Source organism: Puma concolor, chromosome D1, assembly GCF_028749965.1.
Source record: "Puma concolor isolate L17-30 chromosome D1, mPumCon1.1.hap2, whole genome shotgun sequence".
NCBI classification, from domain to species: domain Eukaryota; kingdom Metazoa; phylum Chordata; class Mammalia; order Carnivora; family Felidae; genus Puma; species Puma concolor.
Window position 1 is genome coordinate 108653738 of NC_141676.1, and position 25902 is coordinate 108679639.

Below are 25902 nucleotides of genomic sequence, written 5' to 3' on the forward strand. Positions count from 1 at the left end.
TTATAGAGATTGCCAATTCCTACATATAGTTTGTAGAATGTTTAGAAGATGGCGGTAGGGTTTGGTTCTGTACAAAGATATTTAAAGGGAAAATCATTTAGAAGTAGCTAACGTTGCCTATTATTTTATGACCCATTTGAGACAAGAGCTAGATTGCCTTAATTACATTCATCTGCATCTCAGACATGGTATCAGTATGGGATCCTTGCTGGCAAATTCAGTGCAGAACAGAACATACCAGCTCTGCTCCTCCTTTACCAAGGAGCTCTTGTCCTGCAGAAAATTAGATATTCCTCACTAACAGACTCTGTTTTTTCCTGACAATGATGCCAAAGCCTTCCGATTAATGACAGAGGACTTTCTTATTAGTTAGAAAATAGTCAAGGGCAAATATGTGCTAGTTGGCTGGATAAAACCTATTTTTTTTTTGTAAATATAAAATTTTGGTTTCCAAACTAGTCAAATACCAACAGGATCATCTGGGTAACCTTATACAAATAAGGCTTCCAAGGCCCCTCCTTTGGAAATTCTGATGGTTACAGAGTGGACCCAGAAATTATATTGTTGTTAATAAGTCTATCAAGTGATTTTGATCATCACCCTGACTAGGGCATCACAACTCCAGGAAAGCTTGGGGAAAGAACAATAACTCTTGATACATTTAATCCTCATGTTCCTTAAATTATCTCCTTCTTTAGTCAAGATAGTGACTATGATTCTTATTTCTTAGACAGCAGGGATAGTGAAAGACTGAGGTTTATGGACTCCCAAGCTCAGGACTCAGAAGGATTCCAAGCTCTTGAGTCCAGTGAGTCTCATAGTTGGTGAAGGATTTTTATCTTTGTCTTCCATACATATGTGTATAATCAGGAAGGATGCAACACCGTGGTCCCATCCCTTCTTAGAAGGTCCTGGGGAGGGCATCTATGCTGGACAACCATAGGAACACCATTTATACTGTCTCTTGAGAGGTTTGAAGAATCTCTTCTTCAATGTATTGGAGCAGTGATGCCTACTTCCCCCACTCCCCATCCCTAGGCTATGAACCAGTACAACACTTTTTGCCCTCTGAAGGTTGCCTTGCTCTTTTTCAGATTATAATTACTCCTACTGAGGGACCTAGATCAGTACTCAAAAACTGTGTGGGGGGGATTCAGCCTTGACTTTGATGACTTGTTTCTCCAGGAGCTTTATGGTCCATTGTGGGTTAGGGTACTGACCTATCAAGCATCCCTCGATATAGGATCCATTCCCCTTCTTGCAGATGCCTGGGTTGTAACTCGGGAAACCTAGCTGTAAGCTACTTAGCATATCACTGTGAGAACACTCAAAAATAGTGCCCTTATTTACTAAGACCCCCGGCAACCTACACTGAAATTCCCTGGCTACTAGAGTGTGTGTATACAGAGCCTTGAGCTTTCTTTGGAGACTTAACATCTCTCTCTCTCTCTCTCTCTCTCTCTCTCTCTCTCACACACACACACACACACACACACACACACACACACACACACACACACACACGGGTCAAGGGTTGTGTGTAGGGAGGAAATAAGTAAAACAAAAAAATATACGTGTTACCTGACCTGTTCAATACACAATCATGATCACTAGGCAACGCATACCTGTGAACAGGTGCTGTGAAATCACAGAAGAAATATGCTCTCAAGAAACTTACCAGATTTTACACGATCAACACATCTGAAATAACATCAAACCATATAAGGCAGAATATAATTAAGTGCTAATGCATGTTAGACTATAATAGAGTGTTTTAGGATCCTATAGCTTTTCCCTCTGGCCATTGTCCTGTATCATCAAAAAGTAAACCAAAACAAACCACCACCACAGACACTAGTGAAAACTTGCCTCATTGGACCATGCCAACTCACTAAACTGCCATCCCTCATTTTGCTAGCACTTTTTTTCCCTCTCTTTTCTCTTTTCCTTTTTGTTTTAACCTAGCAACTAAGCATCACAAATGTAGAAAAACGAAATAGGAAAGTGGGAAAGCTGCCTCCCTTATTTTAGAGCTTGACAAGATGCATTAGCTTTCACATTTTGAGCTCTGTAGGATGTCAGGCACTTCAGAGCAGGGGTGGTATCTATCTTTATGGTGCTACTTGCACAGGCACCCTATTTGGATGAAATCATCCTTTGTTTCATTTATTCTTTTTAAGTAGAGTGTGTCAAGGTCCCCAAAGTTCCTTCTGAAGAGGCACTATGTCCTCCAGGCTCATTTGCAAATCTGGGCACCCCACTGCAGAGCAACATATGTTGTCGACCGTACAGTGGCCCCCTGCTTGAGCTTGTATGCGCTCGTCAGGCTTCAGAATGCTCTGCCCAGCAGCTGGAAACACATGGTTGCTGTTTTCTTGGGCCCTTCAGGGACACAGCAGCAGGACAGCACATTTCTTGTGGTCTCATGCCACTTGTCATCACATCTGATGCTCTAAAATGCTCGTTTTTGTGAGGCAGTGGTTGCCTTTGCTGCCCAGAGGGATCTCCTGAGGAGATTTAAGAAAAACACCAAAGGCTGGGACTCACCCCTGAGATTCTGATTTAATGGGTCTGGTTGAGGGTGGCCTGGGCATCCATCTTTAAAGGCTCCCTGGGCAATTCTAGTTTACAGTCAAGATTGAGCAGCAGACAGAGGTGTAGGGTTGAGACTGTCTGCATTGTGGGAGTTAAAATGTAGGTGAGGTCACAAAGGAGAACTTAAAGAATCATGTGCCAGAATGCACACAGTCAAATTTCTCTGCGCATTGTCTTCAGACCTACTTCACATTCTCTTAAACGTCTGCTGTGGGGACCAAATATTGTAGTGTGCAGTTGACAAAAAGCCTTGGCAATAGCCAAGTGACTGAATGGAGGTTCTGCTGAATTACTTTTATTTTTTTTTTTAATTTTTTTTTTCAACGTTTATTTATTTTTGGGACAGAGAGAGACAGAGCATGAACGGGGCAGGGGCAGAGAGAGAGGGAGACACAGAATCGGAAACAGGCTCCAGGCTCTGAGCCATCAGCCCAGAGCGTGACGCGGGGCTCGAACTCACGGACCGCGAGATCGTGACCTGGCTGAAGTCGGACGCTTAACCGACTGCGCCACCCAGGCGCCCCCGCTGAATTACTTTTAAATCCAATAATAGGAGTGATTATGAAGGGATGAGAATGATTTATTTCACTCCATTCTCTATCCACCTGCAAGAATTTATCTTAAACAACACAGATGAGATGATTTCATTCCTTTCCTCAAGGTCTTTCAGTGGCTTCTCATTAGAACAAATCCAAAGTCCTTTCCAATGCTGACCAGCAGTAGGGTTCTTTCCCACCACATGAGCAAGCTTCTTGTTATCTAGGTTTCAGTGCAAATGTTAGATCTTCAGAGAAGCTTTCCCTCCTCCCCCATCTACTCTAGTTGCTTATGCCTCTTAATCTGTTGCGTTGTTTTCAATTGCACACACTGCCCTCTGAAATTGGCTTTTTTTTTGGATACAATTGTTTGTTGTTATCTCCTACCCAGAATATAAGTTTCTTGGAAAACAGGGTCTAGTCTGTGTTGTTCACTCTCATATCCCCAATACCTAGAATAATGACAGCCTGGTGCATACAAGGTACATGGTAACTATTGTTGGAAAGAAGGAAAAAAGGAAGAAAGGAAGGGAGGGAGGAAGGAAGAAAAGGAAAGAAGAAATGTAGGAAGGAGGGAAGAAAAAAGGAAGGAAGGAAGGAAGGAAGGAAGGAAGGAAGGAAGGAAGGAAGGAAGAAGAACTTCTAGGAAGGTATTAAGTAGCTGATACTCTCTTCCCATTCCTAGTTTTCCAAATATGTACTTAGTCACCTGCACGTGCAGTCCTAGAACCAATGGAATCTAGATGAGATGGATGCCAACAGCCTTGTAGTCTTAGTTGCTCCTTCTCAGAGCTGAGACCTAATTGCTTTAGTGACATTCCCAGCAACAGCCTCCATGAGTGGGAGTCAGGATCCCTATGATGATTGGAAGAAGCAATAACCATCAGCAAGCTTTGGTCATGTTCAAACATCATCCCTGGTGGTGCTTACACATCTCAATAGTCCATGTAGATTATTGAGAATCTATATGCCCTACATGCATGCAAGGCTTATGAAATAAGAGTTTAGGGGAGAAGAGAATCCTGTGTTTGAAATATATGCTACAGGAATGCATGGTGGTAGTTACCATCTATCAAGTGTATGCCACATGCCAGCACGGAGCCAGCTTCCTGATATACATCTGGAGGCTTAGAGGTGTGGTGGAGCATTTGGAGAAAGAAGAGTCCACACAGTTCTTATCTCATCCAGGAAGTGATTTGAAGTCACATTCGCAAGGGGGACCAACAGATGAGAAGCTGCTGTAGGTACAAGAGACCCACAGATGAAACAGACCACAGGTCGCCTGTCCATGTGCTGGTTGTACACTCTCACACTATACAGTCTTGAACAACATGAGTGAGATACAAAAAAGATCATGGGCCCCCATCTGAGTGGGAGAGCAAGCCATCCCCTGAGAATTCTAGTGGTGACGTTCTGTTCCCCTATTTTCGGAATAAGGCACTAAATAAACTTTCTGATTCAGTAGCCAGAACACCTGGTACAATCTGGAGTCTACATCTCAAATCCCGGTACTTATGAATATGTAGATGTGTTTCATATCAGCATAGCTCTACCTGAGAATCTTGAGTGCCCCACGCATCCATATGGCTTGGTAGGTCCTGCTGGTGATAATATGTGAAAAACTCTTACTGCTCTGCATGAGGAACAGCATGGTGCTGGAGACCAAGGAGGCAACAGTGGAACACCAGGCTCCCTATGTCTGAAGAATCATCTGCTGCCTGAAAGTGTCTTCCCACCTCCTCATTTCTCCTCAGGTTTTTTTCCTCCTGCTGGAAGAGGGGGCGGAGTGGGGGTGGGAGCACTGTTTTATATTCCGTTTGCTGCTTTCTGTTCTTTCCGTCTTTGCTTTTTCATATGCCTTTATCAAGGACTGGGGATGTACATGGGAGATGTAAATGATGAGATTTTAGGTGTCCTGGGAAGGGCAGTCGGCTGAGCACAGATTGCTACCAGCCCGCTCACCGCAGGTGCCTCTGTTACACCACCGGTTATGTTTCTTTGGGGTTTCTTCTGATTTAATTTTACCAGATAAGCTAAAACCTGTGTGTATGTGGGGGGGGGGGGGTGGAGGGGGAAGGGGAGATGTGCCCCTGGAAGTAGCATTGTAGAACAACTCAGGAAGTCTGAGAGTCTAAGACAGCAGACAGGGATCCAGGGAGGGAAAGAGGAAGGGCCACGAATCAGCTCCTGGGAATACATTAAGTCATTACACGCGCACTGTCCTTTCCTCCTGGGGAAGCTTCTCCTTCTCGACCCACCCGGACTGCTGTTATTCAGGGCTCTGTCCCTGATCCTCCCCTCCTCCCATGGTCATCTCATCCACACCAGGAGTTTCTGCTGCTATCCATATGTTACAGCCTCTCAAAACTAAATCCCCAGTTCACATGCTCATTCCTGAATGCCTCCTCTTGGGTGGCCCAGAGACACCTCAAATTCAACAGGCACAAATGCAAATTCTTCATCTCTGTCCCTCGCTCCAGTCCTCCACACCATGCCTCACTGGCAGACTTGTTTCTTCATCTTATTTCCCACCTCCATGAAGAGCACTGACACATAACGAGGAGCCACGCCTAAGCAGATGTCCCCCTCACCATGTCCCAGACACTCCACCCTTTCCTGTCCTCCCCCACGTCTCCAATCTTCCTGTCACTGCCTAGATGAGCCTTCAACCTTTCCTACCTGGAATCCTGATAATCTCACCTTGAGGTCCACTTCTCCCATCCATGCTAATACTTCCTCATGACCTTGTGCCTTTGCATGAGTTCTCACTAACTGAAATAAGCATCATTATACCAGCTATCATGTACTGAGTTTTTGCTGTTTTCTAAAAATTTCCTGCAATCCTCCTGGTAATCCTGTGAAGAACCTGTCATTATGCAGGCAGTAAACAATACACCTGACATTTGCATCCAGGGCTTACCAATTCCAAAGCTTTGCTCTTTTCACTATTGTTTCAGCCTTTTCTCCACATCCTCACCCAACCACGCTCCCTCCTATGTCTCTGCTCAAGACTTGTCAGTTCCCACTTCCGGTACTGAAGCTGGGAATAGCTTCTCCAAGACATCCTTTTCGAATACACACTCAACATGTCACAATCTACTTTATGTGCCTCTAAAAGCCTCTAAAAGGCTTTCATCACATCTCCTGTTACCCTCTAAGACTGTGAATATCTCGAGGACGGAGACAGTTCATATACATATATCATTTTTCTGACCTTTCTTTCTCCATTCCTGCCTTCTTCTGAAAGGGACTTAAGGCTATGAGGGTAAATATCGGGTGTTTTATCTTTTATCCCCACCACTTATAACAGCTCTTGATGCGTAAAATGTCATCAGGTAAGGTCTTACTAATGAATGAATGATACCAATAAACCTCTGGGAAGTAACAGCAGAATTATTAAAATCTCTGTTTTAGTGAAGAGGAAAGTGAAGTTCAGGCTGGTTGGATGTGCTTGCTCAAGGACCCTAACAACTTCGCAACACAGTCAGGACCTGAATATTTGTCTCCTGGTCCAGTGAGACACAGGAGCCCCACAACTTTTGTTGTTGCTTCTACACCTTTACTTCATTTCCCCCTTGACTCTTCCCTGTTCTTTCTCTTCCTTTCCTATCAAGTCACTCTTCTGAAAAGAGGTCCGGGGTTACCCCTGTGCTTCATCCACACCTTATTGCACTCAAACATTCAGAAATTTACTTTTTCTTCCATCTGTTCTCAATTAGCAGCTCACCCATTCCCTCACCTCCACCCGGAAATGCAGCTGCCTTCCAATAAGGCAATAATGTAAGGCTACTTTTCAATTTTTCCACTTACACATCAACCTTGCTGTGTCTTCTCTCTAGATGACAGAGCACATGCATTTCCATTCAATCAACAGCAGAGACCATCAGATCTTAAATGCTGTTGGTGTCAATTATGAATTGGATGACATTCAGCTCTCGTCCAAACCTTGATGGAGGCAGGGGATATTTGACAACGTCCAAGAGACTGGTTAACTATTAGCTCCTCGTTGTTTTCCAAAATTCATCCCTTTATCCAGTTAATCTATGGGGAAATTACCTAACCTGTATAAGACTCAGGTTCTTCTATTAATAAGAATAATTATAGTAATACCCACATCATATGGTTATTATGAAGCATTCATGTAAATGCTTGCAAAGTCTGGAACAGAGTTACATTTTGGGACTGCTGTTTTCCACACTCAAGGCTTTCACAGAAGGGTAAAAGCTGTATTTGAAAAATATAGATTTTTATAAGACAGAAACTGCATGGAAGACATTTTCATTTAAATTTCCTTTTGTGAAGAATGTTAGAGTGTCTTGGAAACTCTAGGACACTAGAGTGTCCTAGATCACTAGTTCTGATCTCAAGATTAAAAAAAAAGTCTGTCTTTCCTATGAATTGCAGGTTTCCTTCTCTAGCAAGCACGATTTATACGAACAAGACCTCATCTTATTTCCATCTCTGTTTTAGAAGCTAAGAAGCAGAGCTGAGCTTTATGTTCAAAGGAGAACTTTCCTAATACCAACTTTCTTTTGTTACTTGCCTTTTATCTTTCCACTTTTCAGGGCTATTAATCTAAATATAATCTGTCTCAAATAATTTTTTGCAGTCCTAGAAAATCAATTCCTAAATAAACAAATAAATGAGCACACTAGGTGGAAAAAGCAACTTATTAGCATTTAGCCACACCTCATTGTTTACATGAACAACGATGGATCCTGCATTCAGAAAAAGGGGAGCTGTGGTAAGCAGAATTCTAAGTTAGTCTCTAAGATTCCAGCCTCCCTCCCCCACCCCGATATATATGCCCTGATAATGTCCTCACCTGGAGTATGTGGAATCTGTAAAAGTCATGAGATTTCTCATGCTTAGTTTTGTAACCAGTTAGTTGACTTTTCATTAATCCAAAGGGGGCTTATCTGGGTGGGCCTGACCTAACTGGGTGAGCCTTTTAAAATTAAGCAAAAGTGTCAGACTGTCCAGCTAGCTTCAGGGAAGAAAGTAAACGCCTATCACAAGGACCTGCTTATCACAAGGACCATGTGGGGAGCACCAGAGAATACTTTCTAGCTGTTGAAAGCAACCCCCAGCTAATAGCGATGAAGAAAATGGGGGTCAGAGTCCTAAAATGTCAAGGAAATGAATTCTGCCAAAAACATGAGTGTATTTGGAAGAAGACTTTTATCTCCAGATGGGGATTTAGCCTATGTGACCCCTTGATTTCAGCCATGTGAGACCCTGAGCAGAAAACCGAGATACGCTGTACCTGGACTTCTGACCTACAGGTATTTTATGATAAGAAATAGGTACTATTTGTTTGTAGCAATTTGTTAATGCAGCCAAAGAAAAGTAATTCACATTTCTAATAAACTAACACTAAAGTTGTAAACAATTTTGCCTAGTATAAACAACTATGATTTATCACCAATTCCTTGTTGAGGCTGCCCCAAATCTATTTCCCAAGGGATCGTGATGGGTAACATGGAGAGAGGGAGAGGGAGAATGAAACACCATGCCAGGTGGGAGGTATATCACATTTTCAAATCTATTATAAGTGATATATATATAGTACTTAGGTATGAATATAAACGGCATATAGTCACACATATATGTATATAGCACTGAAGTCGTATTCTGTTAGAAGTGAATCGTTATCTCGGCCCATATTTGGGGGAGGTTAGATTTCATATTTTGGATGGGAGGGTATCAGATAATTTGCAAACATGTTTTAAAAACTCCACATCTCCTAGTGTCCCCTGTGTAAAATGGGGCCATGTTCTTAACTTTTTTTTTTTTTTTTTTGAGTTCTACGTAATGTTATCACATGTGTCACTTTGCCTAACTACCTCTACAAATGACAGAGTGAGCCATACCACCACAAAGGGCTCCCTGGTGTTACTCCTTTATAGCCATACTACCTTCTCCCTCCTAATCTCTAGCCCCTGGCAACCAGTCTCCCTTCCATCTCTATGATTATGTTATTTCAAAAATATTAAATAAATGGAATCATATAGTACATAACCTTTTGAGAATGGGTTTTTTCATCCAGCATAATTTCCTTGGGATCCACCATAGAACATAAGTTCTAGGAATCAATAGTTTATTTCCTTTTGTTGTTGAGTAATACTCCATGATATGGATGTACCACAATTAGTTTAACCATTCAGCCATTGAAGGGCATTTGGGTTGCTTTCAAGTTTTGGTTATTATAAATAGAGCTGTGATAAACATTCATTTGCAGGTTTTTGTAGGAACCTAAGTTTTTCTTTCACTGGAATAAATGCCTAAGAGTGCAAATTCTGGCCAATTGTTTTCCAAATATCATCTGTATTTGTATTTCTACCAGAAATGTATGAGTCATCCAGTTTTTGTGCACATTCACCAGCTTTTGGTGTTCCAACTATTTTTTTTTATTTTAGCCATTATGACAGTTTTGTAGTGATATCTCATGGTTTTAATTTGTGGTTCTTTAATGGCTAATGATGTTGGATATCTTTTAATGTGTTTATTTTCCATTGGCATATTCTCTTCATTGAGATGTCCGTTAATGTCTTTGTCATTTTCTAATGTTCATATATATATATATATATATATATATATATATATATATATATAGTGTTGAGCTTTGATAGTTGTTGATATATTCTAGATACAAGTCCTTTATCAGGTATATGGCTTGCAAAAATTTTCTCACAGTCTACAGATCATCTTTTCTTCCTCATAACTGAATATTTTGCAGAGGAAAAAAAATCCTAATTTTGATGAGGTACAACTTGTTGATTCCTCCTTTAATGAACTGCGATTTTGAGGTCAAGTCTAAGAATTCTTACCCAAGTCTGATAACCTGAAGATTTCCTCCTATTGTTTTTGCTAAAAATATTATAGTTTATAGGTTTAGAACTATGGTCAAAACTTATTTCAAGCTATTGTGATAAATGTTTCCTAATCACTCAAAAAGACTGTCATTTTACTTAGCTGAGCTCTTTAGACTGTCTATATCCTTACTGATTTTTTTGTTTTCTTCTTTTTATCAGTAACTGAGAGAAATACGGGAAAACCCACAAAAATGAATATGTATTTTTCTATTTCCTCTTTCAAGCTGTCAATTTTGCTTTGTAAATCTTGAAACTATGTCATCAGCAAAGCACAAATTCACTAATGCTATCTATTGCTAATGAATTGATCTGTTACTCATTATGAAATATACTGCTTTATTTCTCATTATATTTCTTAACTTGAAGTCTGTTTTGTTTGACTTTAATATACCAATACCAGCCTTCCTTTGGCTAGTGTTTGCATGGTATATCTGATTTACATTCTTTATTTTCAATTTGTTATGTGTCCTTACATGTAAGGTATATATGCTGTAAATATCATATGGTTCTATTTTTTTTTATCCCAATCCAACAATTGTCGTTTTTTTCTTTTTCTGAGGGAGGAAGGGAGAGGGAGAGGGAAAGGGAGAGGAAGAGAGAGAATGTGCACAAGTGTGCACCCACGTGAGTTGGGGAGGGGCAGAGGGACACACAGAGAGACAGAGAATCCCAAGCCGGCTCCTTGCAAGGCGATGAGCCCAATGTGGGGCCCAATCTCACAAACTGTGACATCATGACCTGAGCTAAAATCAAGACTCAGACACTTAACTGACTGAGCCACCCAAGTGCCCCAATTGTCTTTTAATTAAAATGCATAGTTTGCCTACATTTAATGTAATTACTGATATAACTGAACTTAAGTCTACCATTTTGCTATATGTTTTTCTTTTGTCCCATTTTTTCTTTTTCTTATAATCCTTTTGCAATAATTTTTTTTAATGCTTATTTGTTTTTGAGAGAGAGAGAGAGAGGCAGAGACAGAAAGACAGAGACAGAGCATGAACAGAGGGGCAGAGAGAGAGGGAGACACAGAATCCGAAGCAGGCTTCAGGCTCCCAGCCTGATGTGAGATCAGGACGTGACCAGAGATCGGTTGCTTTAACTGACTGAGCCACCCAGACGTCCCCCCCCACTTTTTTTGCATTTTATTGACTAATCAAATATTTGTGTTATTATTTGCTTTGCTTCTATGAGCTCCTTAGAACAAATTCTTGTGATATCTATCCTAGAGGTTATAACATGAATTTTTAACTTTTTACTATTACCTTAAATTAGTACTTTTATCATTTCCTGAGCAATCCAACAATCTTACAATTTAACTCCATGTGTCTTCTTCTTTTTGTATTATGTCATAGATATATCTTGTTATAAAAAACCAGTATAATTTTATACCTATCCACATTTACCCTTTCTACTGCTCTTAATTCTTTCCTATAGATCTGAGCTTCCAGTTTCTTTCCTTTATCCTCACCTTGAAGAACTTCCCACGGTATTTACCAAAATGTGGATATGCAATAAATTCTTTCAGCTTTTGTTCATCTGAAAATATCTAGATTCTTCCTTCATTTTTAAAGCTATCTAGATAGGTCAGCTTCTCCCCCACCCCAGCACTTTAAAATTGTTAAACAGTTGTCTCCTGGATTTCATGGTTTCTGTTTCAAAGTCAATGATAAATCTTATTGTTGCTTTTTTGAGGATTGCTGGGGTTTTTTTTTCCTTCTGTATTCTTCAAAATTTTTCACTTTGCTTTAAATGTAGCAGCACGACTACTATGTGCTTAGGTATGTTTCTCTTTGCATTTATGTAGCTTGAAATTCCCTGAGATTTCTAAATTTGGGGGCTGAAATTTTTCATTGATTTTGGGAAAAAAGCATTATCATTATCCATGCAAATAGTGTTCCCCCACCAATACTCGGTTTTCTCTCCTGTCCTTCTGGAAATCCCTTTACTTACTGGTCACAATTTTTACCCATGGTGTCTCGCATACCTCCTACATCATACTCTTTATTCCCATTTTTTCCTTCTCTGTGCTTCAGTTTGGATTGCCCTGTCTTTAAGTCCACACATTACGTATTCTGCTTATACACATGTCCAGTGAGTTTTCATTTCAGATATATTATTTTATAGTTCAAGAGTATCCATTCTATCCCTTTCTGCGGTTTCCATTCTTTGTGGAGGTTCTTCGTCTTTTCATCAAATTTGCCCATATTTTCTTCAAACTTCTTTAAGACATGAGATATAGCCAGTTTGAAGTCCTTATCGACTAACTTTATTATCAGAAGTAACTGTGAGTCTGCTTCTTACTTTTTTCCTCATGAATAGTGATTACATTTTCCTTCTTCGTCTTATGCTTATGCTTCCCGAGCTGTATGCTGTACCTTGGAGGTGAAGTACCTGCAGGGGGGCCCGGTGGCATTTCCTGTCAGGACAGCAGCCCCTTTCCTCCACTATGGTGTAGGCATCAGCAGCTGATTCCTTAATCTAATCAGTGACCTAGGTGAGCGAAGCCTGGTTTGCAGGTTGACAAAGACTAACTCTATCTTTGGTTCTTCCCTTTACCCAGAGTGTGTCCGTCTTTGGTTTTTGATCGAGAACCTGGTAATTTTCTATCCATGCAGATCTGAGAACAATGGAAGAGACTGTCTGCCCTTCAGAGGATTTCATCTTGGCTCTTTGACTCCCCATCCAATGCCACTTCCAGCTTTAGCAACGGTCTTGAGGAGCAGACAGCTGTGTGTTTAAAGCAGGAATCCTTCCTTAAGTGGAACTTTGTTTCCTAAAGAATGTGCCACTGTAGGAGATCTGAATATTCCTTACAGATCCTGAAAACCCTCCAAATAGACTCAAAACTTAGTTCATATTCTGGAGAAACAAGCTGGGTATTTAGAGTTCCTGAAGCTTCCAAGTCCATGATGACTAAAAGATTTGCTGACTCATTTTTCTTCTTCCTAAAGCTGATTCTCAACTCATACCCAGAATCAGCAAATATATCCTAGGAAAGAAATGGCTGATGAAGGACTGTTCTAATTAGAAGGACTCTTCCCTCTTGGAATTTTAGCTTATTGAATATTCTTTGCTGCTCTAGCGCTTGAATACTTATATTCATATTTATATTATGTATATTTATTTGTATATATAAATATTTAAATATTTTCAATATATATATTTTTTTCAAATTGCCTGGGTTGTTTCTTTCTTGCACAGGAATGGTGGCATGCCATAATCTATATTTTATTCACATCTGAAAATCTTACATATTTCTTTTTAAGATTTTCTTTTTTAAAATGTTTTTATGTTCATTCTCAAGGGAGAGAGAGACACAGAGTGTGAGCAGGGCAGGGACATAGAGAGAGGGAGACACAGAATCCGAAGCAGGTTCCAGGCTGAGATGTCAGCACAGAGCCCAACGTGGGATTCGAACCCATGAACCATGAGATCATTACCTGAGCCGAAGTCGGACACTTAACCAACTGAGCCACCCAGGTGCCCCAAAACTTTTTTAAAATTTATTCTTAAAATGCTTTTCAATATTAGATATTTTAGGGGCGCCTGGGTGGCGCAGTCGGTTAAGCATCCGACTTCAGCCAGGTCACGATCTCGCGGTCCGGGAGTTCGAGCCCCGCGTCGGGCTCTGGGCTGATGGCTCAGAGCCTGGAGCCTGTTTCCGATTCTGTGTCTCCCTCTCTCTCTGCCCCTCCCCCATTCATGCTCTGTCTCTCTCTGTCCCAAAAATAAATAAACGTTGAAAAAAAAATTAAAAAAAATTAGATATTTTAAAGAATGCAGGATACTATCCTGTCATTTGTATTTTCAAGATGTATTTAATCAATATTTCTTTCTGTCCCCTCCTCTCCTTTGCCTGCTTCAGAGATTCCAGCTACACCCTCTTAGGTCATTTGAAGTTATTCCTATGAATATTCTTGTTGTGGTTAGTGATATGGTTAATTTTCTTTGAAACAGGTCAGTCCTTTCTGGGATTATAAACTTGTTAGGCGGGACAGAACACATTTAATCTAGGGCTAATTTTCTTTATTACTGATGCAAAATCTTTTTTGCTTAACTCTATCTGTGTTGGTAAACTTTTATGAATCAACTTGACTAGACAAGGGGTTGCCCAGATAGCTGGCAAAACATTATTTCTGGGGGTGCCTGTGAGGGTGTTTCTGAAAGAGATAAGCATTCGCATTGGTAGACTGAATAAAGAAGATTACTTTGGACAATGTGAGTGGGCCTCATCCAATCTGTTGAAAGCGTGAATAGAACAAAATGGTGGAAGAAGGGCACATCTGCTCTTTTTGCTTCAGCTGGGATATCCGCCTTCTCCTGCCTTTGGACACCAATGCTCCTGGTCCTTGGGCCTTCACACTTGGACTGTGACTTATACCATTGATCCCCCAATTCTCCAGCCTTTGGACTTGGAATAAATAACACCACTGGCTTTCCTGGTTCTGCATTTTGCAAACTGCAGATGATGGGACTTCTCTGTCTCCAAAATTGTGTGAGCCAGTTCGTATAATAAATCTCTTAGGATGTTTTAGTTCCTAGCCTTGGGCAGTGTCTTGTCACACATGATCTGATATGTACTCTCAGCTGAAGACTCAAAGAAGATTCTCTGCAGCTCTCTACTCTCCAATACACTATTTTGTGAAGTCCAGTCTCCTGTGTTTTCCCATTGTCCTGGCTCTGTCTTTTCAGCTCAGAGAATTTAATGGAATCTTACTAATTTCCCTTTCCTTGTGCTACTGCATGTGAATTCTCTCTAGGTAGTATGTTGGTGTAATCATAGGGCTCACTTTGGTTCCCTGACTCTTAAAGATCACTATCCTTTGTTTTCTGATATCTGACATTTTGAAAATTATCTTTTCATATATTTTCTCCAATTTTTAAATTATTTCTTGGGGTAGGGCAAATCTAGCCCTTGCTTTTCCCTCTTGGTTGGTGGTGGGAGTCTTGTCAAATAATTTTATAATTATTATTTTATACATACAATTATTATTTATATAATTTTATAATTATTTTATAATTATTATCAAATAATTTATAATTATTTCAAATAATTTGAAAATATTTACAAGCATTGCCTTTCCAAATTCTATTTCATTACAGATAAGTAATTCTTCCTTTCTACATTTTAACAATTACGATTAGCATAAAAATGTAATTAGCAATTAGTGTTACACAGGGTTCCTCTCAAGTCATTTTAAATCTATTATCACTTAGTCTAATCGGGTCCCAACAAAAAATAAATATTCTTCAATGAGTAGTTCTCTCCAGGAAGTCTGCTTCTCAAGGATTGATAGGATCTTAGAATTTCATTACTAGAAGGTGCATTTGAGTTTATTTTTGGCCACTCTTGTTTTATGATGAGGATACTGAGGCTCAGGCTGTGAAGATTCTTCAACACAAAGCATCAGTGACAGACATTTGGCCAAGGTAAACGATATATAGACTTGTACTAGCAGACCCCCAGCTTATGATTTGGTTATATTTAACCAAATTTAGGCAGATGTGATATAGGATATATTTTCCATATATTTCTATATTGCATAGAAATAATGCAATTGGTTTGGCTCTGTATCAATGACATTGTATTATGAACATAGTTAGGTACATTTTATTTTAAATATACTTTTGGAAACTGGTGTTTGAACTAGTCATTGGTGCTACTAAAAGAACATACGTTCGGGTTCTGAATTATAATCTAAAGCAACCATCTTCCTTTCTTGGTTTCTGTTATGTTTCTGACAGCTATTTTAGTTGACAGGCATTCCATCCATGTATTTATTTTTTTTTTCCTTAACAGCAGATTGTTAACTTGCTCTGTCTCTTCATCAGCATTAACAACTTTCTCTTGAGTAAAAATCAAAAACCATTTTCCTGGGAAGATGCAGGGTGTTTGGAGTTAGGCTGAGTATGTTCTTCTCAGAGAAATGTATCTACATTTCTATTTGTTATTCAGTGTATGGTGGAGACTTCCTGTATCCGCCAGGCTGAATTACCGCCGGGCTATCTGGCTTGTATTTTCTTTGCACGTAGTTCTGTATCAAATGTTAGAGGGAATAGAAGTGAAGAAAACAAGAATCCCATCAAACAATTATAATTCTAGGAATTTATTTTAATGAGATTATTGGCAAATTATGAAAGGACATTTGTACACAGTTGTTTTTCTCGGCACTGTTTATGATAACAAAAGTGAGAAGCAATTTAATGCCCATCAATTACAGAATGGCGTCATTCATCATCAAACGTCATTGAGGATGCACCCATACAATTATAAACTTTGTGGTCATTATAAATGATGATATTCTATATTTATCAATATAAAAAGATATCCATAAAGAATTAGTCATTGAAAAGAAAGCTAAATCAGCTTTTAATTTTTATAAAATTTTCTGTAGGCATGTGTAGGCCCATATATGTGTGTGTGTGTGTGTGTGTGTGTGTGTAAAGAGTGGATTGCTTACAAGCTTATTAATCAAAAGGTTAGTATAGTTATTTCCCTGGTTGATGGGACTTTGTATATATTTGTTTCCTTCTTCATACATTATTTATAAATTTTACTACAAATTATACAATAAGACTTTCACTCTAAAATAGGAAAAAGAGGCGCACCTGGGTGGCTCAGTCAGGTAAGTGCCTGACTCTTTGTTTTGGCTCAGGTCATGATCTCCAGGTGGTGAGTTCAAGCCCTGCATTGGGCTCTGCACTGAGCATGGGATCCTCTCTTTCTCTCCCTCTGCCCCTCCACTAGCTTGCTCTCTCAAAAAAAAAAAAAAAGGATAAAAAAATGAAAAAAGAAAAAAGTCTTTTCATTCTGAAAAAAAAAAAATTAAGAGAATACACACCCTATGAGAATCCAGTTAGGATTCAAACACAATGAATGAAGAATATGAGACAATACTGTGCACAAATACCGTAAGTCATGAGATGTGTGGCAACACGAGTTGGGAAGACAGGAAAACACATGGGAATTTTATAGAGGATTAAGACTGGATTTGAGCTTTGAGAGGAAACACAAACTCTGGGTAGGGAGAGAGAAAAGAGTATTTCAGGCAGAGTGGGCAATATGAATAAGAAAGGAAGGTCTGATTTGGTGGGCTGGTGCTTTTTAGTGATGGAAGATGAAATTGCACAGAAAATTCAGAACCAAAGTATTTTCTAAAATCTGCAACAGCTACAACATGCACATGTGATTGTGTTAGCTTTGTTTTGGATTATTTTATTTTTAAAGTTTATTTATTTATTTTGAGAGAGAGAGAGACAGACACAGGAGGGGCAGAGAGACAGGGAGGGAGAGAATCCCATAGCAGGCTCCACACCGTCAGCACAGAGCCTGATGCAGGGCTCAGTCCCACGAACTGTGAGATCATAACCTGAGCCAGAAGCAAGAGTTGGATATTTAACCAACTGAGCCACCCAGGTGCCCCTGTTTTTGGATTATTTTAAAGCAGAACTTCAATGCTGTTGGTGGGCTTTTTTTGTCAAAGTACTCAGCAAGTCCCTCATTATTATCATTTCTCTCTCTTTTTTTTTTAGTCCATTTGGGCTATTATAACAGAAAGCAATAGTTGATGGGGGCTTATAAACAGTAGAAATTTATTTCTCACAGTTCTGGGAAGTCCAAGATCAAGATACTGGCAAATTCAGTGTCTGGTGAGGGTCTGCTTCCTGATTCGTAGACTACTGTCTTTTCACTGTGTCCTCCATAGAGGAACAGGTGGGGGAGCACTCTGGGGGTCACTTCTATAAGGAACACTAGTCCCAAGGTTAGGAGTTCTCATGCCTCCTCCAACACTCACTCTGCCTCTTGTCCTCTGCCATATATATATATATATATATATATAATATATATATATATATATATATATATATATATATATAAATAATAGGCTTTAGCCCTTAAAAACATGTGTTCGGAGTCAGATGTGATTTGAATCTCAGTTCTTATCACTTATCTGTAAATGTTAGGTCACAAAACTCTTCAGGTCCTCCATTTTCTTACCTATAAAATGGAAGTAATAATAGCTAACGCTCGCCTGAAGATGAGAGAGACAGATTTAGCACATTAGCATGTTTCTTCCTCTTCTTCCCTTCCTTCTTTTTACTATCGTTTTCTGTCTCTGGGTATTCAACTAGGAAACACCAAAGAACTTCTAAAATCTGAATTCTGGACTTCACTGAATTCATTAAGCCCATCATTTATTTGGTTACATACTGCGGTAACTAAAAGCTAAGGTGTACCCATCATCCTTTCTATGCACATCTTAACAAGGACCTTCCAGAAACACATTTCTTTAAAGTGAAAAAACGTCTTAAGTGGTGAAAGGGTTAGGCTTTGTGGCGGGCCAGTGGGAAGGGTCTCTAGGACACTGAACACATAGAGAATGTGTGCCCTCATTTCTACAGCACAAGGGTAAAGATTGCTGCATATGCTGAATGATGAGATTAGCATATTCACCATTCAAAATGGGTTTAATGGAAGCCATTATGCCCACTTTCCCATTTAGAATCTAAAGCCCAAATAGGATGACTTTCATAAGATTTTTAAAATTATAAAAGCTATAATTTAGTGATCATCTACTATGTACCAGGTACTTCACATGCATATATCTTGAATGCACAATCCATACTTTATGGATAAGGCTTGGACTTAGGAAGTCTAAGTAACTCATGCAAGCTAACACAATGAGTGATGAAGCCACACTTTACACTATCTCTTTTATTCTAGTGTGCTGCCTCTAGATAGATTTATTCAAGAAATATTATCTAATAGGCATTTTGATGTCACTGAACAAAAAGAAATGAAACATTTTAGAATATAATATTAATAGCCAACACTTAAAATAATACTTCCAATGTACAAGAAGCTGTTCTAAGAATTACCATGTATGTGCTCATTCAATTCTGTCACCAACCCACTGAGATAGGTATTATTATCATCACCACTTTACATGCGAGGAAACAAAGAAGCTAGCATTTTGGCCAAGACACAAAGTGAATAAGGATCAGAGGTTTAGAATACTAGTCTGGAGTCCTTGGCCAGTACTTTTATGCATTCTTGAATATCATGTACTACTGTATTTAGCAATAGTGATGACACGTGGGTCACAGTCTGGGAATCAGGCATCACAAATTATTTTCTGGGACTTCATATGAATACACCAGCCTATACCTATAGTGTCTGGTAGATGGCTGAGCTTGCTGGTACTTCCTGGGGGCTCAGAGCTCCCACATCTCTTCATTTGCTATCCCCAAAGGAACTGAACTGAAGTGAACTTAGATCGCTGGTTCTCAAATTTGGACATACACTGGAATCACTGGAGGAGATTTAAAAAATACTGATGCCTGAGCCCTACCCCCCACAATTCTGATTTAACTAGTCAAAGGTATGGCTTGGCATCAGGATTTTAAAAATCTTCTCAACCATTTTAATGAGCAGTCAAGTTTGAGAACAACTGACCTAGATCAGCAACTCTCAGTGAATTCCATGGACCCCAGGAAGGTCTCTAGAGGGGGTCCATGAGGTACAAACTACTTTCATAATAATATCAAAACATTGGGGTTTTTTTCCCCACTGTGTTAACATGGCTGATGATGGTATATAACCATTGGTGGGTAAATGCACTGGTGTGTTAGTATGAATCAAGGCAGTGGCACCAAATTTTACAGAGATGTATTTTCACTGTCACATACTCACGTTAAAAAAAATCAGTTTGATTTGAGAATATTCTCAATGAAGCAGTGTAACGTATTAATTTTACTGAAACTTGAACCTTGGATATACATTATTTTTATATTCTGGGTAACAAAATGGAATGTATGCATAAAGCACTTCTGCATGCTTGTCTTAAAAAAGAGTACTTGTGTAATTGTTTGCGTTGTAAGCGAAACTAGCCTTTTTATGCGGAGGTGGGGGAAAGAGAAAGTACTGTATTTTTTACTTGAAATTAAGGCTACTGGGCAAATTATGGTTATTTAGACCTGGGTATTTGGTAGACATTTCCTCAAAAATGAGCAAAGTAATTCTTTACCTACAAGGAAAACAACTGGTAATTTTTTTCTGTTTTTTTTTAACATTTATGTATTTTTGAGAGACAGAGTGCAAGGAGGGGATAGGAAGAGAGAGAGGGAGACACAGAATCTGAACCAGGCTCCAGGCTCTGAGCTGTCAGCACAGAGCCTGATGTGGGGCTCAAACTCACAAACTATGATATTATGACCTGAGCCAAAGTCAGATGCTTAACCGACTGAGCCACCCAGGCATCCCAATAATTTTTTAAATTTATTGCCAGAGATAAAATTTTAGCTTTTACATGAAAATTAAAATTGTAGAAAACTTGCATCAGCCACTGTGAGCTATGCTGCCCCTTCATACTTAAAGACTTTCCTGAAAGGGTAAGGGGAGGTATTTAAGAAGTAATTTTTTTTGACAGTGGATGATGAAACGTAGTCAAAATTTGGAAAATTAGCATAATCTTCCAAATGATCAATACATGATATTAAAAATCATGCATGTACAAAGACTCACTCAATGTGCTAGATAAACCAATACATTTTTATGTGATGAAGTATGGCCAATTCAGGGATAGGTTTCAAGATTTCACACTGCAATTAACCTGCAGTTGTAAGAAACCACTACTTGTTGAGTTTTGGTAGAGTCAAAAAAGACCATCTACAGTTCTCTGGAAAGACTATTGAAACATTACTCCATTTTTCAAACTATATGTCTGTGTAAGATAGGTTTTCTTCCTATCTTCCAACTAAAGCAATAAATCCTAAGAAACTGAATATAGAGGCAGATTTGAGAATCTGGACGTCTTCTTTTATTTCAGATATTAAAGAGATTTGCAAAAGTGTAATATAACATCACTTTCTTCGGTACTTTTGTTTGAGGTAATATAAATATTTTCATAAAAATGTTAACATGGAATGCATGAAATTACTATTGTAAGTGAAAAAAAAATTTTAATTTCTTTCGACGTTTGTTTATTTTTGAGAGACAGAGAGAGACAGAGCGTGAGCAGGGGAGGGGCAGAAAGAGAGAGGCAGACACAGAAACCAAAGCAGACTCCAGGCTCTGAGCTGTCATCCCAGAACCTGATGTGGGGCTCAGACTGTGAGATATGACTTGAGCTCAAGTCAGACACTTAACCGACTGAGCCACCCAGGCGCCCCATGAATAAATATTTTTAAATGATCTATTTTAGCTTCTAACATAGTAGATATCAATATACAACCAACATAAACAACCTTTCTTTGGGGAACTAAAAAAATTCTAACACAACCAAGGGGCCCTGAGTCCTCAAAGTTTGTGAATTGCTGACCTAGATCGTTCTGTGTTTCTTGAGTCTTAATTGTTCCTGTCACTCCTTATTCCCACCCAGAATTGATTCTGGGTTGTCTACTGGATTAGCTCTAGGCATCCATATGGCAGCCTTGATCTAGTGACAGCCTCAAACATTCCTTGAGCCACCACCTCTTAACCGCTTACCTTTCTGCCTGCCTTCTCAGGTCCAGGGGAGATTGTTTTTATGTAGGATGTCTCAAGGTAGGGTTCTTTGAGCTCCCTCTTCCCCAGGATGCCTGGGCATTTCCTAGAAGGAGAGATCAAAGCAGGTTCAAGAAGAGCTTCATACTGCTTCTAGAAATACGGCTGCCTTTCCTCTCAGCCATGATTGCTGACTAGGGTCTTCCTACCTGGTAGTACCCATTCTGAGGTGCACTGTTCCTTCCTGAAAGTTGGGATTCTTTTGGATAATTCCCCAAAGCCGTTACATATGTGTATATATAAGCCTGAGCCTTTATTATGGGCAGGGCTTGTGCGCTTGCTACCAGTGGGGTTCCTGTGTCATTGTGATGAGGATGCATGTCAGTGGAGTATCTCTAGCAGCACATGCTGACATACCTGAGCCTCAGGGCACCTGTAACCTTACTGAGTCCTTTACACCTAGAGTATTACTAAGCACAGGTGTCGACTACAACTTGCTTTAGGTGCATGTCTGCATCTGATGTGGGATCGGAACCTAGTTCTACATTCAGACCCTGCTCATTCTACTATAAGCCTGGGAAGAGAACACTTAACTCGGACGCCGTGGGCTCCTTTATCTCTGACCCTCTGCTCCCTCCAGGTTCTGGAGGGAGGAATCCTGGAAAAATCATCTATTTCATAATTTTCACCTTCGCAAGCACCCCTGGTTTGCTGCCTTGAATGGGATGGCATCTTCTTGTCTGCTTTGTTAGCTTCCTCCCCAGGGACCACTGCAGACAAGCGCTGGGAAAGACACTAGAACCTTTTTGGGGGCATGATAGCACCACCCATGTTTTATTCTCTACTTTTTAATCCAAGAACTCCCTTCAGTGATTCTGCTTTACTTAAATGCTCTATTTGTTATTTCAAGTTAGAAACACAAACTTTTGGGGCACCTGGGTGGCAGAGTCGGTTAAGCATCTGACTTTAGCTCTGGTCATGATCTCACGGTTTGTGAGTCTGAGCCCCACATTGGGCTCTGTGCTGATGGCTCAGAGCCTGGAACCTGGCTTTCGATTCTGTGCCTCCCTCTCTCTCTGCTTCTCTCCTGCTTGAGCATGCTCTTGCATGCACACTCTCTCTCTCTTTTTCAAAAATAAACATTGGAAATTTTTGAAAAAAATAAGTAAAAACACAAGCTCTTTCAGAAGAAAGATACTTCCTATATGTGGCTCACAAATAAATGAGTAACTATATTACTTATTGGCAGAAGCTTTGTGGTCAATAAATACTCCCTAGCTTGAGGGTCAGCTATAATATTCTGTGAGAATTGCAGCATAAACTTTGACTTCTTACAATTGCGTGAAATTCAGTGTTCACCAATTCTTTTGTGTTCCCACACTCCCTGTGGCCCAACTCAGGGCAGTTGATCTTGGTCAGGAAGCAACTTCTAAATAATGAGTGAAAATTCTGTGTAACTAAGCGAGAACCACAGTCTTAAGAATGTTGAAATTGTTTTTATGGTAGCATTGATGATTAAAAAATCCATTTCTTGGGGGGGGGTCAGCATCACCTGCTTTCTTGTATTTCAGAAGTTAATTCTTAGCATTTTCCTTAGGTCATAAGTTCTTATCAATTTTTAAACAAAATTTTAATGTTTATTTATTTTTGAGAAACAGAGAGAGAGAGACAAAGCATGAATGGGGGAGGGGAAGAGGAAGAGAGAGAGAGAGAGAGAGAGAGAGAGAGAGAGAGAGAGAGAAACAGAGTCCCAAGCAGGCTCTGAGCTGTCAGCACAGAGCCCCACACAGGGCTGGAACTCACAAACCACAAGATCATGACCCCAGACGAAGTCAGACGCTTAAATGACTGAGCCACCTAGGCGCCCCTTATCAATTTTTATTTTGGTCCCATCTTTACAGGACAAGGTCTGTTGTATCAAAATGGATTAGATTGCCCCTTGCTCCAGTTCAAAATCCAAGCTCCATGACCACCCTTGTGTGCATTGGCTGCCAGTGCTCACGCTGATTCTACGCCTCTCATGACAGTGTTCCTTGGCCTTGCTCAAGCTTTGGGTCTACCTTTCATTACCAAACCCCTCTATGTATTGCTTAGGGAAATGCTAGCCCCTGTAAAAATAAACTCCAAAATTATAGTAACTTACAATAAGATTATATGTCATACTCTCCTAAGTCCCATGCCATTCTCTACCATACATAGGGTGATTCAGGGAGCGAGGCTCCTCCCACCGTGTAGCTCCTCCCTCCTTCAGATTCCCCCGTACTCTCTGGCTATAGCCCACAAATTATAGGAGGCTGTGCTTCCTAACTGCCTCGGTCCAGAAGCAACTGGTACATTCTTTCCACACACATTCCATTGGTGACAACTATTCATAGGGTCCACCGGGAGGCAAGGGAGCTAGGAGATGCAGTTACTGGCTGGGCACCCACTCCCCAAGGAATATAGTATGTAAAGCTATAGTATGTAAGGGGGAACACAATCGTTTTTATTGTAGTAAAACATATAAATTATAAAAGTTACCACTTTTCTAATGCATCTTAAGCGTACGTCTCAGGGGCATTATGTATATTTACACTGTGGCGCCCATCACTGCCACCCACCTTCCAAACTTTTTCATCTTCCAAAACTGGAGCTCTGTACCCATTAAACAGTTTCCTGTCCCCCAGACCCTGGAAACCACCATTTGACTTTCTGTGTCTATGAACCTGACTACTTTAGGTACCTCACACAAGTAAAACCATGGGATATTTTTCGTCTTGTGTCTGCCTTATTTTAGTTAGCACGACGTGTCCAGGATTCATCTGTGTTGTAGCAGGTATCAGAATTTCATTTCTTTTTAAGGCTGAATAACATTCCACCGTACGCAGACACGACGTTTTATTCACCCACGCATCTGACAACGGACACTTGGGTCATTTTCATCTTTTGGCGATTGTGGTTAATGGGACTATGAACACAGATACACAAGTACCCCTTGGAGTACTTACTTCCAATTCTTCTGGGTATATACCTAGAAGGGGGATTGCTGGATCGTATGGTAATTTTATTTTTAACCCTTTGAGAACCTGGCATGACACTTTCCATGTCATTTTCCATATGCGCTTTTCTACATTGGGGAGCACAACCGTTAATGAACAGTTAATTATCTCTGTGACTCTCATGCTCATCAGCTCTGCGAATTTGTGCAATTAATGGATGTCCACGAGTCTCAGTTTCCTCGGAAAAAACAGTTGATCCTACCTCACAGGATTATCGCGGGGCTTAAATAAAATAGTGTATGCGAAGCCCTTAGCACGTGGCTGGCACGTAGTATGGGATGAAGGCGCAGTATTTCTTTTTTCCTCCTCATCTCATACACCCCACATCACCACATCCTACTTTCCCCCCCATTCGATTCCCTCCGAGCTTTCATTGGTGAAAGTTAGCTACTCCTGGATTAACAGATGTTCCAGCCCAACCACACCACGTCTGGGACCTGTGCTTTCAGGAGAAGGAGCTAGAACGCTTGGTGGCCTGGCCGACAGTTTCTGTGGCTGGCTCTTGGGGAGGAAATGCTTAAACAAGAAGCCTGCAGCTCCACCCCAGGGGGTGCCCTAGGAGATGCTCCTCTGCTAAGTTAGTGCTGGGTCTTTGGGGAAAAACTAGTCAACAACTCGGCGACTAAATCATCCTTCCTAAGGCTTCCCCACTTCAGTTTTAGTTAGGATTGCTTCTCTTGCCTGAACAGTTTTCCAACTCACACCTCACTTTCTTTCTTACTATTCCAGACGGGCCATGCTGATTTAAACAAGAAACTAAGAGTTACTGGACACCCATCTGGAATGCCAGTCCGCGGGAATGTCCAGTCACACTAACTGGTGGTGCCCTCAGACGAAAACCAAGACCGACCTCCCTTCGCTCCCCTCTGTTCCTCACCTTCTCGCTGATCTGTGGGGGCATTCAAGGCTCTGCCCCCGTGGGAGCCATGGGCGAGACCACTCTGGCCTTCAGTGAACAGCCTCCGAGTTTTGATTCTGGCCCTGCTGGCCCCTCCCCCAGCCCCTCCCTTCACCAAAAGAAGTGACGGGGGAACTTGCTTTCCCTCCAGGCACCAACTTCTTCACTGGGAAATTTAAAGAGGTCAACTAGATCGGGAATTGAATGCGATGATCTCGCAGGCTTCCCCAAACTCCAAAGAGTCTGGGGGCCTTTGCTTTCCTTGATGGTTTGAGGTGCTGCGTGATGTCTTCCACACCTTTTATCAAAGCTAAGAAGACATTTACCAGCAGGGAGACATTTTTCTTCACGCACAAATGTACTCATGATCAAAATGTTGGAGGATTATTGTGTTCTTATGTGGCAATACACAATCAAACACCAGATGCTCGGCATATTCCAGACAGAAGGGGCAGCTGAGGAATTCGATCGC

General features: G+C 40.4%; 1 long non-coding RNA gene across 1 annotated transcript in view; it reads right to left on the reverse strand.

Moving 5' to 3' along the window:
- LOC147576984 (uncharacterized) overlaps positions 1-25902 on the reverse strand; it is a 246943-nt gene that overhangs the window by 146009 nt on the left and 75032 nt on the right. The window contains exon 4 of the long non-coding RNA XR_015241373.1: positions 21498-21600. This is a non-coding gene — a long non-coding RNA (uncharacterized LOC147576984). The remainder of the gene's footprint in view (positions 1-21497; positions 21601-25902) is intronic.